A 19,754-nucleotide genomic window follows, 5' to 3' on the forward strand; every position below is an offset into this window, starting at 1 on the left:
TGTGTGTGATGTCCTTAGGTTAGTTAGGTTCTAGGGGACTGATGACCTCAGAAGTTAAGTCTCATAGTGCTCAGAGCCTTAGTCGTAATGATCCGATCTTTACCTAGCTGTATTAAATTTAAATCGTGTGTTATTATATCTTTCAAGAAGGATAAATCCTGCAACAGCGTGGCGTCAAATATGAGAAAGTGCCTTGGTTTTAAATTATTAAGAACAAAAGAAAGGAATCGAGGAGCTCGGCGGCCATCGTTAATCGACAGAGTAAGTCAGTCGGGAAAATTTGCCTTGTAATTAATTTCAAAATTCAAAGAAATGTCAGTGAATTAAGCTTACAGATGCAACGCAATTTTATTTATTTATTTTTTTGACTGAGGGCAACTCATTTTCCATGTTTAATACTTAGACGTATAAGTCTTTTTGAGTGAAATTGCACTGCGCGTGATGTTTCTTAAATCCAACATAGATTTAAATTTATTTTACAGTAATGACACCAATCGTTTCACCGATCGTAGGAGCTTTATCTGTAACTACAGAATTTCATTTTGATCAAGGTAAAACAGACTGAAGCATATTTTGTCATGGGTTAGTACTATGCATTGGTAATCCAATAATTCCTCATAAATGTAGAAATCAGTGTCACAAACACGTTCAGATGCATCTAATTGACATTTGCCGCAAAACGACAGCACTCCTTGTCATAGTCAATGGAAGAAAGTTGGAAGCTAAACGTTTTTGCTTTGATTTGAATGCTTAAAGTGTCGATTAAATTAGTAATTCTTCCGTGGCTGCATTTCTGTTCAAAGAGACTGAAAACCATTACATTTTCCAGGCAGTTTAAATTAGAAATTTAGTAATGAAATCGTCTTCAGTAATAAACTACGAATGTTTAGATGTCGATTGTGTCCACCAGCTTTACTTCTTTTTACTTTTTTTCTGACACATTACAATCTCGACTTGATCCTGTTCAGCTAACCATGCCTTTCATCCCATCTAACTAGTATCATCTGTATTGTTCGTAATGACGAATAACGTTATATAACTTTGGTACACTAATAATTTAACTAGGTATTAATCAGATTATTTTCTTCTTAGTTCACAGCAAAAATACTCCCACTCTCACTTTCATTGGAAATTTCGATGTAATTCAGTAGTTTCCTGCGTATTACTAATTCTTGGTTTTGACACAGACATGCTAAATCCAAAGGCCTGAAATAAATTATTAATTGTTCATCACCTCCTTCAGGAGGTCTTCGGCACAGAGGGTCGAAGTCCTACTCGTGGTAGCTGAGCTGCCACCTTTCAGCGTGTCGCTATGAAACTGTTCATGTACAGTAAGTTTCCCGCAGAGGAAGTAGTCGCCATTGCTGCTAGTTTTGGTGTTTTGAACAAACGTAAATCACGAAAAATCTTCCGAATAAAAATTTTGAAGAAGGTATTTGAGGTACATAGGCCACTCTCATTGTCAGTGATCACAAAGATGGATGTATCGCGTTTTGAGTTTGTTGCACATGAGGCTTTCGATTTGTCGACGAACGCGCTGCATACTTTTGTTGGAACAGTTACATCATTGGGTAATAGAGTGTTAAATTACCACCTGTAAACACAGTGGCAGAAGCCAAAAGAGAGGACAGAAATGGATGAAGTACATATGTTCAGATGCGGTCTAAAAGCACGGAGAGTGCTAACGAGATTAAATAAAGATCCCGCCTGAGAGCGGTAAACCAGACTGTCGCATTCATAAATCTCCAACTAAAAATTCCCAGAGTCGTCCATACTGTCCCCAGGGGCCGATACCAACCTGCATGGGGTTCACTGCTACACATACGTCTATATCTACATGGATACTCAGGAAAGCAAGACCTCTTATGGAAGAAAAATTCGTTATTGGATAATATTCTAAATATTACCCAATAACGAATTTTTCTCCGATCTCTCGATGTCTCCCTCGAACTTGCGGAACTGTGTTCGCATTTGAGAGGCAGTAAAAGTTGAAGATGCGTTGTAGTGCGACATTTGTTACAAACTTCACATCCAGCGCAGTGAAAGCTTCTCACAGTAATTTAGCAGACTCCTTACTCAGCTGTAATAGAAAACACGAGACAGTATCCTCGAACGTAAGGCCGAAAAATTGTATAGATCAAATCAGAATATTTACACGGTGGAACCTAGTTTATCTGACCCTCATTAATTCGTTTCTACAATCCTCACCTTGTGCTTGTTGTTGATAACATCGCTGAACAATGTGCAAAGTCCGTATGGGCGCCAGTTACAAACTCCCAACATCGACTAGTAATATGCCAAGTTACGTCAGAAATTCAATATCATATTAGATCAGGATACAACCGAACTAGCCCAAGCACCCGACTCCTATGGTCAGTTTGTTGAAATAGTTCGGCGGTACTCACGGGTGACTATTCCTCGAGGTTGCAGAACCAATTACGTACAGTAACTTACTCCGTGCAAAAAGCAACAACTAAAGAAGTACCTTCAACTTTTCGGAGAAGACACATTGAGCGAGGAAAATCATAAGCAATACAGTGAGAGAAAGCAAAAGAAAATTGGATGGAAATGGAAGACCTAGATATATCTAGAGGTAGTGTAAATCCATGCGTAACAACCCCGAACACATTCCAAATCCATGTTCATTCATTCACTGAGGAACAAGTCCGATGGTGGGCCATGGTTGCTTCAGTATTTTATAAAAGTTTTCCAAAAAGAGAAGAAAATTGGAATATTTTTCTACACTAAATTTCGTTCTGTTTAAGCGATATTGTATTCAGTAATTTAAAACTCTGTCTCCAAATGTGCTACTCATCTTACGTGTCCTACCTTTAGGCGATTAACTGCCTATCAACGCTCGGACACTGGTTACCACGATCGCAAGAGGAGTGCAGCGTGCCACAGTGTTGCGATTGGAGCTGTGGGTCACGAGGTCGACGCCCCGCGAGCCACGCCCATGTGCGGCGTGGATTTACGAGTGGCGTGTGGTGGACAGGGTGAGGCCGTGGTCGAGCAGACCCTGGGCAGCCGCAGCGAGAGGCGCTGCCCACACACATTACTGTCCTATTAGGCGGGACGTCCGTGATACATGGATCGCAGAAGAAATAGCGATGGCTTGCGCTATCAGTGGTCTCGAAAGTATTTATTAATTGAATTAAAATATTATAAATGACGAAGAAGAACTAGTTACTATGGGATCTATAAACATGCACTTCCTGCTCATGTTACACTCTATCACGAATCACGACTGTTCTCAAGGAAAAGTGCTACACAGTGAAGGTGGCATGAAACTTAATGCATGCTTCGATACGCAAATAAAATTAGCGTTTCAGTGCATCGACACAAAGCTGGTTAAAGTAACGGAATCTACTTTCCTTGGGAAAAGCTAGCGCACTCATTCAGAAAACGAGTTTTAAAGTTGTTAACTAATGAGAAGGTCGTGTTATCTAATAAGCGACTACCAGTACCTATCGGAATTTGACAGCGTGAGGATCGTAGCCTATCGAGAGTGCGGCTTGTCGTTCTGCCATTTTGCTGCTCGTGTTGGTCGTGATACAATGACTGCCGTGCGAATATGGAATAGATGGGTTGTACAGTTTCTAGTTTATTTTTGGTACTCAACGAATGTAATGTGAGCTCTGTATTTTCATTCGTATTGTTATACTTCGTATTTGCACAGTAGACATTTTTGAAACACTAGTCCTCAGGAGTCGGTATGTTATGTCACAGAGGTTCGACTACAAGCAGTGTGGCCTTCGGTTGTCGGTAGGATTGCTGTTGCTACAGCTTTCTATGAGAATTAAGACAGTACGTCGGGTGCTGGTGACACTGCTGAGCGGTCTGAAAATTGCTAACAGAGCACAGAGATAAAGATGCAGCGGATGTTGATTTCTGGAAATATGATTTGATAAAAAGAGTGGTATGAAAAAAGTGAAGTTTTTCAGGTATTGTTGTCGCTGCATTGCTTGCTAATGTGTATTTTACGATGTTTTTGGAAAATGGAAAATTTTAGTGGGATTCTTCTTTATTGGTTCGGGTTACTTAGCTCGATTAATGAGACGTGATTAATCAAAGTTATGTATATGCACGGCTTCCTCACAGAGGTTATAGATTTACCACTCCTTTACCAAGCTATTAATTCATTTCATGGCTGAGTCATATTTATAACGAGAAGTAAGTTTTCTTTTGGTAGCTGCAATTCTTATGGAAGGAACTAGAGTTTCAATAAAGTTGTTGAATGCTATTCTCTTTCCAGTCATTTAGTAAATGCAATATCCTCCAACGTTTCTTTACGAAAATTAGTGTTTTTAACAATGTGTCGCCGCGTCGCACTCTGTGAAACCCAGTGGTAAAAACAGAATCATGATATGCTTAGAGTAGTTGCATGCCCTTGGACTGCACTGCGCAAGGCTTTTCTTTCCTTTTAGATAGTTTCCTGCTGCGCTGTACTTTTACATTCGTCATTTTCGAGCAGTATCGAGTTTACGTTGTCACAGGTAAGCTATGAAAATTTGATAGGGTCACTTTAACATCACAGTGAGAACTTTAAGAGACCATTGAAAGTTAGCTTTACATTTCAGAATTGTTATCACGTTCATTTAGGTAAAGTTCATTCCATATTAATCTATTATGCAGAGATTCTCATTGTCACCGTGCCGTGTTACATCTGCTTGTGTATTATTTGATGGTTACAGTTCATTTAATCAATTCCTTTACGTAAATTCACAAGACATTTTACGAAAAATATTCTGGTTCTCTATTCTTTCAAAAATTGATTGGTAATTTTATGTAGCATCTTTTATTCTGTTATATTTGAGTGTTGGAGCTGCAAATCTCATGCTGTGACGTCCCGCATTTTAGCACTGACCCCACTGCACTGCACAAAACAGAATTTCACCAGACAACTTCTGCAGCACACAGTTTTAAGTTTTCTGATTATGTAGGTAAGGTTTTATTCAAATGCAGTTATACAGTTTCAGATAGTTTTCGCGACTCTTATTATCAGATAGTGTCTGCGTAATTACACGCCGGCCGGAGTGGCCGTGCGGTTCTAGGCGCTACAGCCTGGAACCGAGCGACCGCTACAGTCGCAGGTTCGAATCCTGCCTCGGGCATGGATGTGTGTAATGTCCTTAGGTTAGTTAAGTTTAATTAGTTCTATGTTCTAGGCGACTGTTGACCTGAGAATTAGGTCGCATAGTGCTCAGAGCCATTCGAACCATTTTGAGCCGTAATTACACCACTTGCATTATTTAGGATCACCACACAGACACACGCGAAGTTAAGAATAGGAAATCAGGTCAGTCCGGTACAGATATAGTTCACAACATCAAACCATCATAATGATGAAAGTTACACAGTTCAGGAGGGCCAAAACGCCATGCAGGATCTCAACGTTCCATGCGACCAGTGTGTGATATGTCATACTGTTTGCTCGATCACGCATTGTCGTTCAGTTATGACACGTATCTTGAGACAGGAAATACGCTTATTTCCAACACGTATTCACACGAACAGTGCAGCAACGACTGGACCAACATGACGACGAAGGTCGCACGTTCCCTTGACGCGCTAGCAGCGAGAGGCTCACTAACAGCGATGCCACCAGGAGCTAGACGGGGCACAAGAGTGTCAGTATCTCGTCTTTCCAGATGAGTATCCGATCATCACAATGGACGTATCCGTGATCGCAGGCTCCGAGGAGAATGAATGTGTCAGACTATGTCCGTAACTGTTCCGCAGGCAAGCATCTGCAGGTACGTTTTGAGGTTACGCAACACTATACGTTTCTCACGCGTTAAGGCGGGTGCTGGAGGTCTCCTTGAAGTTCGTTCAAGATGATAACACAAAACCGAATGTTGCTCGTACAGTTCTGACCGATCTTGATACAGAGGGCGTTCGCTGTAGCCCTGACCCTCACGTTCTCCAATCTCTCACCTATTGAAAACATCTGACCATAGGTTGCCCAGAAACTGGTACGCCACCCTCTTCAGCCTCTACGATAGGCGAAATCTAGCACAGAACTGAAACAACATAGAATTACGTAAGCTCAGTATGACCTGATACCCAGCTGGATTAAAGCCATCGTCATTGTTAGACGTGACAAATCTGTGGATGTAGTTCCTTGTATAGGTTCAAACCATCTACAAATTCTTCCTACTATACCCTATATGCACAATAAGTAGAACGTAGCTTTTTGCTTTCATAGTGTACAATTTTGATGACCAGCAATATACTTTTGGTAATTTGGAACAAACGTTCCTTTGCTGATAATTTCATTGACTGTAATTTCAATCAGGCTAGAAATGAACTTTTCAGCACCCGAGAATCTTTAGACGCAAGCTTTAAGGAGACATCATGAAAGCAGCCACCAGCACACGAGCCAACAGATCCCAAAACAGAGTTGCTTCATCAGCAGGATATGTTTATGAGAAATGAACTTTGATGAATGTTAGTGACGGCACTAAACGAACGGATTTCTTTTCGTTCCACAATACAGTATGATGTCTGTGTTTTGCTGTCAGTAATGTTTTGGAGGAAACAAGAATTATCTCACTGTCTCCATCATCTTTCCATCTATGTCAGTTTCCATATACAGTTTCAGGTAGTTCAATTTCTGGTTAACAGTTTGGTGCAGTTTTGTTAGAAACATGTGTAAATATTCTTTGGCGAAACGACTAATTGTGAAGCGACTAGTTTGCAGCACTCTTATTTACACACGTGCTGGACCCGCGTGACCGCTACGGTCGCAGGTTCGAATCCTGCCTCGGGCATGGATGTGCGTGTTGTCCTTAGGTTAGTTAGGTTTAAGTAGTTCTAAGTTCTAGGGGACTGATGACCTCAGCTGTTAAGTCCCATAGTGCTCAGAGCCATTTACACACGTGTTCAATAGTCTTTTACCCGAAATACTCGCCTATCACTCTGCTCTCGACGTGCTAGACAATCGCATGGTCTTCCCTAAATTGCACTACCGTTGAAACACGTATGTAACATAGCAGCGATGGCGAGGCATTGTAGCATCTGTGACCAGAGAGTATGCGCTTGACCGCGCGAGTGTTGCGAGCGGTTCTCAGTCTGTCAGTAGTCGTTGCGAGTCTGTAGCTCTGTCTAGTTGAGGGCAGTACTCTGTCAGTAGTCGTCGCGTGCAGTACGCTAGTAGTCGTCATGCAGAGCAGTCGGTCAGTGGTAGCAGCCCAGTGGGGTTGTGTGATGTGGTCTGTCGGCAACACTGGTCAAGATGCTGAATGAGGTATACTGTTAATTAAGATAATCATCGGATAATGTAAAGTTTAATTATTGTAACTAATTTTCAACAAGTACCCCCAATAATAACTTTGATTTCAAAAGCAATTTTACGTAAAATTTTCATTTAATTGAAGTAACTATTTCGTTCCACTTCCCTTAAACAAAAGTTTCAGTTTTCAATTAGATTACAAAAAAAAAAAAAAAGGGAATATTATTATTTGCAATGCAGTTCCTCCAAGCGGTGCGCAACAACAAGAGCAGAAATTTGACTAGGTGTTGCAATGAGGTAAGAATTTAATTTTGATTTTTGCACAGGGCCAAAGACCGATATTTCGGTTTAATTGAATCATTATTATCATTTTTCTGAGATTTTCTTATCACTGAATTAACTTTCATTATTTTTGTGGGAGCTTACACCAGAGTCAGATTGCGAATTTCACATTTTTGTTGCCTTTGTTAGTACATTTCATTGCACGGAGGTTATTCTTGGGTCCCGTTTATTATTATAATTTTTTATTTAAATATTTCTGAGGGGACGATATTGCCGCTTGGCTCCATTTCCACATAATATTATCCTTGTAAAAATTTTTGTGGGGAGGTTACACTTTGTAAAATTTTGTGGGGAGGTTACACTTGGCGACACCCAGTCCAGGATCGTATTTCGTTGAGAGTCTTTTGAGCAACAGTCAGATATCTGCTCTTATTTGCTTAGATATAATTAGGATTTGGCGCTACGCTTTTTCTAATTTTGTGACTTTCTTTCTACAGGTCAACGGCAATTCGTTGCTCTGTTGTATTTGTGTGTTGTTTTTGCATTTGTGCTTATTATTTTGTGAATATTTGTGACTGTTGTAAAAATGCCGCGAAAGACTATGAATAGTGTATCGCGAGGTATTGTGAATGAATTTACCGACTTAAACAACGTGATTCATAATAATTTTGACACGCAGTGTAATGATGACAATCCTGCGTTCACTAACAATCAGTGCATTCCAACCACTAATGATGACTTTTACCCTGATAATGAACAAACGAACTCAATTGTCTCGTCTGTTAATTTGACGACAATTGATGATGCGGGACACTCTATTGTAATGAGCGCTGCCCAGCCTAACACACCCGGTGTGAAAAATTCTCGTGACGAACAGACAAATTTGTCTAATGAAAGTGGTCAGTGTACCGAAAATACGACGGACTCGAGTGAGAAACGTTTTTGTAAATTACAGAATGACCAAATGGTCATACAAAGCGCAACAATTCCATGTACACGAGCAAACAGCACAAATAATAGAGTAGGGAAAGTTACATTGGATCAAATTGCGGCAGTAGTACAACTAATGACTGAAGTACTGAGAAACGAGCGCAAACAACGTGAATTAATTAATGAAAGAAATAAACAATCGAATGAAGATCAAGACGACATTAATAGAAAAATCAAACAACTTAGTGAACGGAATGAACAGATTAATGAACAGCTTGATGCCATTGCCGCGCATTATTGTGATAATAGAGGACAATTACGTGTGAATACCAAGACTTGTGCTAATAACAGTAATGAAAAAGTTGGCACTGTTGCACAAGAGTCAAGTAGCACACGTGTAGGTACAACAGAATCACATAAAGACAAGACTAATGCAGTCACTGAACAATGTTCAGCGAACGAAACACAGATACATGAAATTAATGCAGTCACTGAAGAATGTCCTAAAAACGAAGTACAGATTCGCGACGAAATTAATTTAGAGTCAGTGGAAGTTTCACACACTCCGAATACGGAAGATGACGAGAAATTTGCACGACACAACAACCAGATTGACGAAAGTATTAAAGTAACAGAATTAACAATTATTTCAGTCACCAATACGTCACAGAATCCGCCACGTTGCGAGCATTTATCAGAGTCACGCAGCGTGTATAATGTGAGCAATTTACAGCAACTACGCGACTTAAAATCCGAAAAGCCACGCGAATTAAAATCTGAAAAGCTACACAACTTAAAGTACGAAATGACACAGACGAGCGGATTCACACACAAGCCTGAGCATGTTATCAAATTCAGTGACGAGAACGTTGATTATGAGCAATTTGCATTTGTAAGAAAATGTAAGGAATTTAATAGTGGCAGAACACAGATACACGATTTGAGCGGTATACGACAATTTGTTTTTATGTTTTCACCGCTATTGCGTGTAATGCAGAAACTAGCTTTGAACCAGATGCGACAATTTATTTTTGTATTTACAACAGCATTGCCTGTAATGAAGAAATTTGAATTAGCACGGATACAACAATTTGCCTTTGAAATTTTACCGCTATTGCCTGTAACGCAAAAGCTAAAATTTATTTGCAGTGCGTAATAGACCTCAGGGGATTCATTACGCTTTAATGAATATGTGCCGTAGTGAGCATAGGGCCCCGAGCTGTAGTAGTGCTGTTTCATCTTTAGTTTTCTGCACTGCTGCCTTCTCTTCTACTATCCTTTATATCTATCAAAACTGCTCTTCAACTATTGCTCTATCTAGGATTAAGAATATGTAAAGAAAACCCGATGTGACAAATTTTTAGCGAATGTGACAATTTTCATTAGGCACTCCAGAATCACAAGAACTTAAATAACAGATAAAAATCGTAATCATCAGTATGTGTAAAATTAACAGTAAACGCATTTTTTGGTAACAATAGACGTTTTTCATCGCAATAGCATGAAAGTCAACCGCTTAGCATACCTAACCAACAATGCAGTCTACAAGGTCAACCAAACTTTTATGTTTCGCCGCGTGCATGTATAGTCCCAGCTCCAACAAATAGTAACGCATGGCAGCAAAGAAATAACTACGTACAGACAACACACCATTTAAATTCCTATCGCAATGCGCCGTATAGAAATTACTATCATGACAGACGTAAAAAAAAAAAAAAATGATGAGCACAATTTTCAGCGTACATTTTAATAACAGTCGATCTTATGAGCAACAACAACATCAGCAACAACAAATAATCATGAATGAAACAGACAATAGGTGTCATCCATAGCATAACACGTCAGTAAGAAATAACAAAGCCGTTCATATAGTGGATATGCCACAATATTCTCCCGTAAATAACAGCACGTACGATAAATTTTAACCAGATAGAGCACAGATTGCATATTACAGTAACGCAAACATTACTTTTGACACGCAGAATTTTGCTCACGAGAATGTTATTTGAAACATGCTTTGTTGAATGCTCCACTTTTATCGCACCCCGATCTTACTAGAAATTTTTCCATTGCCACCGACAGTTCCAACACCGCTTTAGGCGTACACATTTTCCAGGAAATTGAAGAAGATGGCTCTACAGTAATCAAAAACATCGCATTTGCAAGTCGCATTCTGTCACCTGCTGAACGAAATTATTCTGTTACAGAACTTGAAACATTATGTGTTGTATGGGCTTTTACGAGATTTAGGCACTTTCTTTATGGCAGACATACCACCGTTTAAACAGACCACAGAGCGATACAATTTTTACTTTCGGCTAAATTTACTCACGACAGATTAAGTAGATGGAAACTATATTTACAAGAATTTAATTTTACGATTGTCCACATTCCCGGCACACAAAATGTTATAGCAGACGCACTATCGCGTTCTCTCGGCAACAATCAGCAAGACGTAGCAACCAACTTCTGCAAAACAAATTTCAGTGTCATGTACATTCAGCAAGTCGCATTTGAAAACTTTATTTCATCGTCACTACAGGACATAGCGCAAGAGCAAAATAAGGACAATGTGTGGAAAGAAATTAAACACCTTTGGCAAGATAGGAAAAATGTTACGATTAGGAACCACTACACTGTACGCAATGACATTCTGTTTCGCCGCTCTCATCCTGACAGCAACAATTGGTTATTATGCATTCCTGACGAACTGGTTAACAAATTAATCTGGTACACTCATTCAAGTTACGCACATTACGGAGCACGAAAATGTTTTCTTATACTGAGACAGAACTCTTATTTTACCAACATGGAGAAACGTATACGACGAGTTTTAGCGTCTTGTAAAATTTGCCAGAAAGCTAAATCAGACACCACTTCACATATTCCTCCATTATATCCCATTATACCTGTTAAATTAAGACACATGGCTGCAGTAGATATTTTTGGTCCGATTCCGAGAACTAACAGACGTTTTTGCTACATCTTTGTCGCTGTTGAACTCACTTCAAAATTTGTTACTTTCACTCCGTTACGTAAAGCTACTGCTAAAACTGTTTCGAAAGCATTTGTAAAACATTTTCTATTTCACGTAGGGCATGTGATGAAAGTAATTTCTGACAATGGATCTCAATTTCGTAGTAGCGTATGGACACGCATGTTACGAGCTAGAAACATTTCTCCGATCTATATATCCAAATACCACGCTTCTTCGAACCCCTGTGAAAGATTAATGAAAGAAATTGGTAAACTGTGTAGAGTATACTGCCACAGAAGACATATTGATTGGGATACACACATACTCTCATTCCAAGACGTAATTAATTCCATTCCAAATGAATCCACTATGCTATCTCCGTCTATTATACTGAAAAACGTTGAACCACCAAACAAAATTAAAGAATTAGTAAACTTCCCTAAATGTCGTCGACTAAGACACCACGAAATAATTGACATTGCGCTGAACAACATCAAACGTGCCGCAGAGCGCCGGAGAAGACGGCAAAAACAGGTTTGTAGACGCCGAGACTTTCACGTTGGACAGAAAATATTAGTACGTACACACTATTTATCCAGTAAATTAAAAGGTAAGTGCAGTAAATTTGAACTTCTATACGCAGGTCCATATCGGATTCGCAGCATCCCTCACCCCAATGTTGTACACGTCGAAACTTTGAGAACTAGAAAATCGAAAGGCAACCACCATATCTCAAACATTAAACCGTTTATTGAATGAAGACACTTTATGATTCAACACACTATGATGTCATTTATTAATGCAATTATTTCACTTGACTAATTACTGATGATTATCGCATTTTTTCTTGGCAAGTGCCCGGCAAGGTAAGGTTAGCAGGTCGCTTTTCTTGTCGTTACACATCAGACTGTGCACATTTTCCACTTTTTTTTTGTGTATATGATTGTACTCCAGTTTTGTTTGTATGCACTGTGAAATAGTTAAGATATAACACACCTGTTGACTTTGACATTTTTTTGCCTTATGACATCTCAACATCGTGACTGTTTTACATTTTTGCTGCTGCATTGTGATATTATCTGTACATTTTTGCATCTGAACACTGTCAATGCCTTTGACATATTACGTTTTCTGTCATGTTATGCTGTATGGTTAATTATGTCACCATAAACCAGTCATTATTTAATGGGTATATGATTTAAATGTAAGACATTAATCTCTGTCATCAATTTCAGAAAGAAATGATGCGTGTAAGAAATAAATTCAACAGAAATGAGAATTTCACCTACGGAATAAACGAAAGAAGATGCAATAACTTTATGAGGAAGAGTAAATGGATCAGGATTAACAAGCATTAACAAGAATATACTATACTCATCGTAGAATAGCAGTCTTAACTAATTATTTCTTTCAGAATACAAGGTGATTGATGCAGGCTGTCAGACTGAACTACACATCTTAGTTTTAGTGATGAAATATGCTAGAGATAAGGAATAGTTGTGTAATGAGTAATGAAGTGATTTTTTGCAGATGATAATGAATACTGATGAATAATGATGAAGGATATGGTGTTATGAATAATGAAGTTTTTCTTTACAGGTGATGATAATAGATAATGAAGTGATTGATAATGAAGTTTTTTTCTTTACAGAGGAGGATAATGTTGGAGTTTTATATTTATGCTATGTAGTTATTTAAGTATTTGTTGCAGTTTGTTTTGACAGCAGGTGTTATATTGCATAGTAGGATGACGGAAAGTTTTGGAAAGGACAGCTATGGAACACATTTTATACACATTTCACTACTTGTTAATTCGAAGTTCACTACTTTTCAGCATAGTGTGCGTTTCTTCTTGCAGGTCAATAATCCATTTTGTATTTTTTCCAGGAGATGCATGTCATGATACTTACTAAAACTGTTACTTATTATACCTGTTCTAGTACTTGCATTTTTATTTTTTTTTTACCCATTTGTGTTTACCATTTATAAATGTAATCACATATACTGTCTCGTTACATAACCTTGCTACAGCTGACTCATGACGAATGACGTTACCTATCCTCATTTGCAGCAATAGGTCAAAAGCAAATAGTGTTATGCCTCAGCAATTAATTATCGATCCCAACGCAATGCAGTGCTAAAAAAAAAAATGTATTAACAGTCCCAAATAGTGATACCAGTTTGAGAAAATTCTGAATAATACTGATTAGCTCTGAATAGTATGTCACTTGAGTAATGACTTCTTAATGAGACAACAAAATACACATATATATAAAATAATGCTTAGTAACTGGCTAGTAATTGCCACTGTTATTGTAATGAGACTACTTATAATCCCCATGATTATTGATGCTATGACTATAATTAACTGATTTTTAATAATGACTTCGTAATGATCTGAATAATACTGAATAAGGAACAATGCTTTATACTATTCGATACCTGATGGCCACTGAGTGCCTTTAATTAGTGTCACTTAATGAATTGTTATTAATTATGCCATTAATTAGCTCTTGTTTTCAATGTTCATACTTTGTATTTGGAAATGAATGTGACTGTTTAATAATGCTTTATAATTAGAAGAAGGCTAATGATTCTTACTAGATTGGAATGACACATAATTAATTAACTATGCTATTGTTTCATAATGCTTTGTGATTAGGAAAAAGCTAATCATTATTTCTATTGAAATGACAAATGATTAATTAACTATGCTTTGTAATTGGAAATGAATGTGACTGTTTAATAATGCTTTGTAATTAGAAGAAGGTTAATGATTCTTACTAGATTGGAATGACACATAATTAATTAACTATGCTATTGTTTCATAATGCTTTGTGATTAGGAAAAAGCTAATGATTATTACTATTGAAATGACAAATGATTAATTAACTATGCTTTATAATTGGAAATGAATGCGATTGTTTCATGATGCTTTGTAATTAGGAGAAGGTTAATGATTATTACTATTGAAATGACAAATGATTAATTAACTATGCTTTATAATTGGAAATGAATGCGATTGTTTCATGATGCTTTGTAATTAGGAGAAGGTTAATGATTAATACTATATTGGAATGACAAATGATTAATTAACTATGCTATACTTTGTAACTGGAAAAGAATGCGATTATTTAATAATGCTTTGTAACTAGGAAAAGAAGATTACTGATTCTATGTAAAACAATTAATGAACATTTTTCTGTAATACTACATACATGGTACAGAAATGTTCAATAACTGGGCTATGAATGCCGCAAACTACTACTGTAATTGACAATATTATGTGACTTAATGTCCTTCACCTCATGAGCTAACTACCCTGAATTATTGCGATGTCCATTTGTCCTGTTTATCCTAGTGATCATGGAGCACTATCTTTGGTTTTGCACTAATTCTACGTTGGTGTGCCTTGTAAGAACATGGTGTTGACATGACATGCTGTCCATCACCGTGAGTGATGAAGACGTTATTATGGTCCCACTGTTTGGTGTACCTAATATACTGCCAAAATAAAAAAAAATGGAATATTACTACGACAGTTCAGTGTCTTGGCTACGCTGATAAATTCTGAGGGGAAAAGAACTTCAAGTTGTGTCACTTGGTGTTGTACTTCTGTGGAAAGATATGGACTTTCAAAACAGCTGTGTGCAATCTAAAGTGCTACAACCATGATGCAATCCTTCCCTTTCCTATCCTAATTCTTGTCACATAGTGAAAATCATTTTTGATAACATTATTTATGTTCATGGCTATACATTTTTTTTTAAATTCGCTAAACTCCAGTGCGAGTACACTTATGTCACTGGTCGACATGATTTTTTTTTGCTATTATGTTTATTTATTGCCAAAATGCTAAAGACATTTTTTTGATTTGTTCTGAAGTACAGTATATGTGCACTTTTGTCTTTTATATTGTATATACATTTTTTATTTTCTGAACTACAGTGCATGTGCACTTCTGTTAGGTGTTAATATGTTTTCTACTGAACTTCAGTGCCTGTACACTTTTCTCATTTTTCAATATGATTTCTACTATTCTGTATATTCAATACTTTAATGCGAATGCACTTATGTCATTTGTTACTAATTGTACATACATTTCATCAATTACTGATATGTTCTCAACTGCAGTGCATGTGCACTCATGTCACTTATCAACATAATATTTTGCCAGTCTGTTTATTTGTTCTGAATATGCTAAAGAATTTTTTCAGTGCCTGTGCACTTTGTTATCTGTCAAATAATTTGTATATACATTTTTCTGATTTGCTACTATGTTTTGTACTCACATTTTGTCTTTGTCTGATATATTTTGTACTTAGTGCGTGTGCACAACATTTAAATATTCTGTAAGTTGTAGAATTTTGTTAATTAAAGAAAAATTTTGCCGCGCTTGGCAAGTCCAAATGACTCACCATCGCTGCCAAATTTTTGCCCCCCCAGTGGAGGGTTATGAAACACGTATGTAACATAGCAGCGATGGCGAGGCATTGTAGCATCTGTGACCAGAGAGTATGCGCTTGACCGCGCGAGTGTTGCGAGCGGTTCTCAGTCTGTCAGTAGTCGTTGCGAGTCTGTAGCTCTGTCTAGTTGAGGGCAGTACTCTGTCAGTAGTCGTCGCGTGCAGTACGCTAGTAGTCGTCATGCAGAGCAGTCGGGCAGTGGTAGCAGCCCAGTGGGGTTGTGTGATGTGGTCTGTCGGCAACACTGGTCAAGATGCTGAATGAGGTATACTGTTAATTAAGATACTCATCGGATAATGTAAAGTTTAATTATTGTAACTAATTTTCAACAAGTACCCCCAATAATAACTTTGATTTCAAAAGCAATTTTACGTAAAATTTTCATTTAATTGAAGTAACTATTTCGTTCCACTTCCCTTAAACAAAAGTTTCAGTTTTCAATTAGATTACAAAAAAAAGAAAAAGGGAATATTATTATTTGCAATGCAGTTCCTCCAAGCGGTGCGCAACAACAAGATCAGAAATTTGACTAGGTGTTGCAATGAGGTAAGAATTTAATTTTGATTTTTGCACTGGGCCAAAGACCGATATTCCGGTTTAATTGAATAATCATTATCACTGAATGGACTTTAATTTTTATGAAGAACTTATATTTGAGTCAGATCGCGATTCTCATTATTATTGTCATTAAATTTAATTGCTAGGGAGGTTACGTTTAGACGTTTGGCTCCCATTTCTATTAAGTATTGTCTTTTTCCTTTTAAAAAAATTACGGTGGGGATGTTACACCGTATAACATAGTTTTTCTTCCTTTACTGTACCTTTCCGTCAAAATTTGATGTAATCTAGTCTGTCTCAGACATTTTAACCACGAGGATTTTTGTATTCGTCGATATTTACACTACTGGCCATTAAAATTGCTACACCAAGAAGAAATGCAGATGATAAACGGATAGTCATTGGACAAATATACTATACTAGAACTGACATGTGATTACATTTTCACCCAAATTGAGTGCATAGATCCAGAGAAATCAGTACCCAGAACAACCAAATCTGGCCGTAATAACGGCCTTGATACGCCTGGGCATTGAGTCAAACAGAGCTTGGATGGCGTGTACAAGTGCAGCTGCCCATGCACGTTCAACACGATATCACAGCTCATCAAGAGTAGTGACTGGCGTATTGTGACGAGCCATTTGCTCGGCCACCATTGACCAGACGTTTTCAATTGGTGAGAGATCTGGAGAATGTGCTGGCCAGGGCAGCAGTCGAACATTTTCTGTATCCAGAGAGGCCCGTACAGGACATGTAACATGCGGTTGTGCATTGTCCTGATGAAATGTAGGGTTTCGCAGGGATCGAATGAAGAGTACAGCCACGGGTCGTAACTCATCTGAAATGTAACGTCCACTGTTCAAAGTGCCGTCAATGCGAACAAGAAGTGACGGAGACGTGTAACCAATGGCACACCATACTATCACGCCGGGTGATATGGCAGAATGGCGATGACGAACACACGCTTCCAATGTGCGTTCACCGCGATGTCGCCAAACACGGATGGGATCATCATGATGCTGTAAACAGAACCTGGATTCATCCGAAAAAATGACGTTTTGCCATTCGTGCACCCAGGTTCGTCTTTGAGTACACCATCGCAGGCGTTCCCGTCTGTGATGCAGCGTCAAGGGTAACCGCAGCCATGGTCTCCGAGCTGATAGTACATACTGCTGCAAACGTCGTCGAACTGTTCGTGCAGATAGTTGTTGTCTTGCAAACGTCCCCATCTGTTGACTCAGGGATCGAGACGTTGCTGTACGATCCGTTACAGCCATGCAGATAAGATGCCTGTCATCTCGACTGCTAGTGATACGAGGCCGTTGGGATCCAGTACGACGTTCCGTATTACCCTCCTGAACCCACCAATTCCATATTCTGCTATCAGTCATTGGATCTCGACCAACGCGAGCAGCAATGTCGCGATACGATAAACCGCAATCGCGATAGGCTACAATCCGACCTTTACCAAAGTCGGAAACATGATGTTACGCGTTTCTCCTCCTTACACGAGTCATCACAACAACGTTTCGCCAGGCAACGCTGGTCAACTGCTGTTTGTGTATGAGAAATCGGTTGGAATCTTTCCTCGTGTCAGCACGTTGTAGGTGTCGCCAGCGGCGCCAACCTTGTGTGAATGCTCTGAAAAGCTAATCATTTGCATATCACAGCATCTTCTTCCTGTCGGTTAAATTTCGCGTCTGTAGCACATCTTCGTGGTGTAGAAATTTTAATGGCCAGTAGTGTATTTTCTCAAATATTTTCGTCATTGGCAACAAATCCTAAGTTCCACAGCATTCCTAACCGTGTCGCAGCAGCAACTTCAATAGAGACACCGGCACTGTAACAGGTGCTTGACAAAGGAGATGACAGAGGAGGACATCGCATAGTGTACCACATGATGCAGATGGTGGTGCTGAAAGCGACGATGAACAGAGAGCGCAATTCTAAGAGCAGAGGTCATTCGCTCTCTCCGTGATGTCATAGTGATACAGTCCAGCCCGTCAGATGGCATCCTGTAGCCATTAAAATGTGGACCTCACCAGCTCCACAGCGATCGGACAGCCTCTGACAACGATGACGGAAGCAGTTATCAAAAGCTTAAGATTCATCAGAGCCAGACAAGGAAAGTTGATGAGGCGTTTATGCAGTTTACATCACTGTCATTAAAATCAGAAAAAAAACAGATGAATAAGTTTACTTCTTATGCACTGAAGTGCCATGTATGGCACGGCACAAGCGCACGAGCGCTGACTGATTGCTGCACATAGTAATATTTCGTAGACAACTCTGCCTTTGATTCATGCGGATTTATTAGAAGTTCCTTGTTGACTAGTAAATTCAAGGAAGAGAACTGTAATGGTCAGTATTAATGGCACTTTTTGTTATTGTCAAAAGTCTTACGTATACAGCTCATAAAAAAATCTTAGAGAATGTCCAATAATAATCGTGAGTTAGACTGAAATGTATACGAAAGCCGGCTGGTGTGGCCGAGCGGTTCTAGGCGCTTCAGTCTGGAATCGCGCGACCGCTACGATCACAGGTTCGAATCCTGCTTCGGGCATGGATGTGTGTGATGTCCTTAGGTTAGTTAGGTTTAAGTAGTTCTAAGTTCTAGGGGACTCATGACCTCAGATATTAACTCCCATAGTGCTCAGAGCCATTTGAACCATCTGTATACGAAATTTAATAATATTTCTTTGTCCTATTCTTAGCATGATCATTTTAGAATGAACACTGGCGTAACTACATAAAATGGAGGAGAAATCTGCAACTATTTTACTGAAGGAGCTGTTCTGGTCGAACGGTGTTTGAAGCACAACACTATCTCCTCTGGTTCCTTTAGCCGGTAATACGTTTCTGACGCGTTAAGGCGGTTGCTGGAGGTCTCCTTGAAGTCATCGTTCAAGATGATAACACAAGACAGAATGTTGCTCGTACAGTTCTGACCGACCTAGGAACTTCCTGTTCAGTGATTGAACCTTTATTTGTACTAACGCATCAAATGCTTTTTTTCCCTTCCTTTATAGTTCATTGTTACAAAGTTGATCAGTGGAGCATAAATCAAATACCAGTCATAAATCTGGGCGCTTGATATGGTACAGAAAGCTGTGTCGCTTTCAAAACTTTCGAAGCCTTAGAGTTGAAAGCATGATACACTAAGATACGTACCCAAATTTCACAATGCAGAAATCCGTGAATACCATTACTTAAAAATCTGCCAGTTCTTCCTTGAGGCCTTTTTACGATGCATAAAAATACTTTTACATCTCATTTATTGATCAAATCAGCTTCGTATGTTACTACA

Source organism: Schistocerca serialis, chromosome 2, assembly GCF_023864345.2.
Source record: "Schistocerca serialis cubense isolate TAMUIC-IGC-003099 chromosome 2, iqSchSeri2.2, whole genome shotgun sequence".
Classification (NCBI taxonomy): domain Eukaryota; kingdom Metazoa; phylum Arthropoda; class Insecta; order Orthoptera; family Acrididae; genus Schistocerca; species Schistocerca serialis.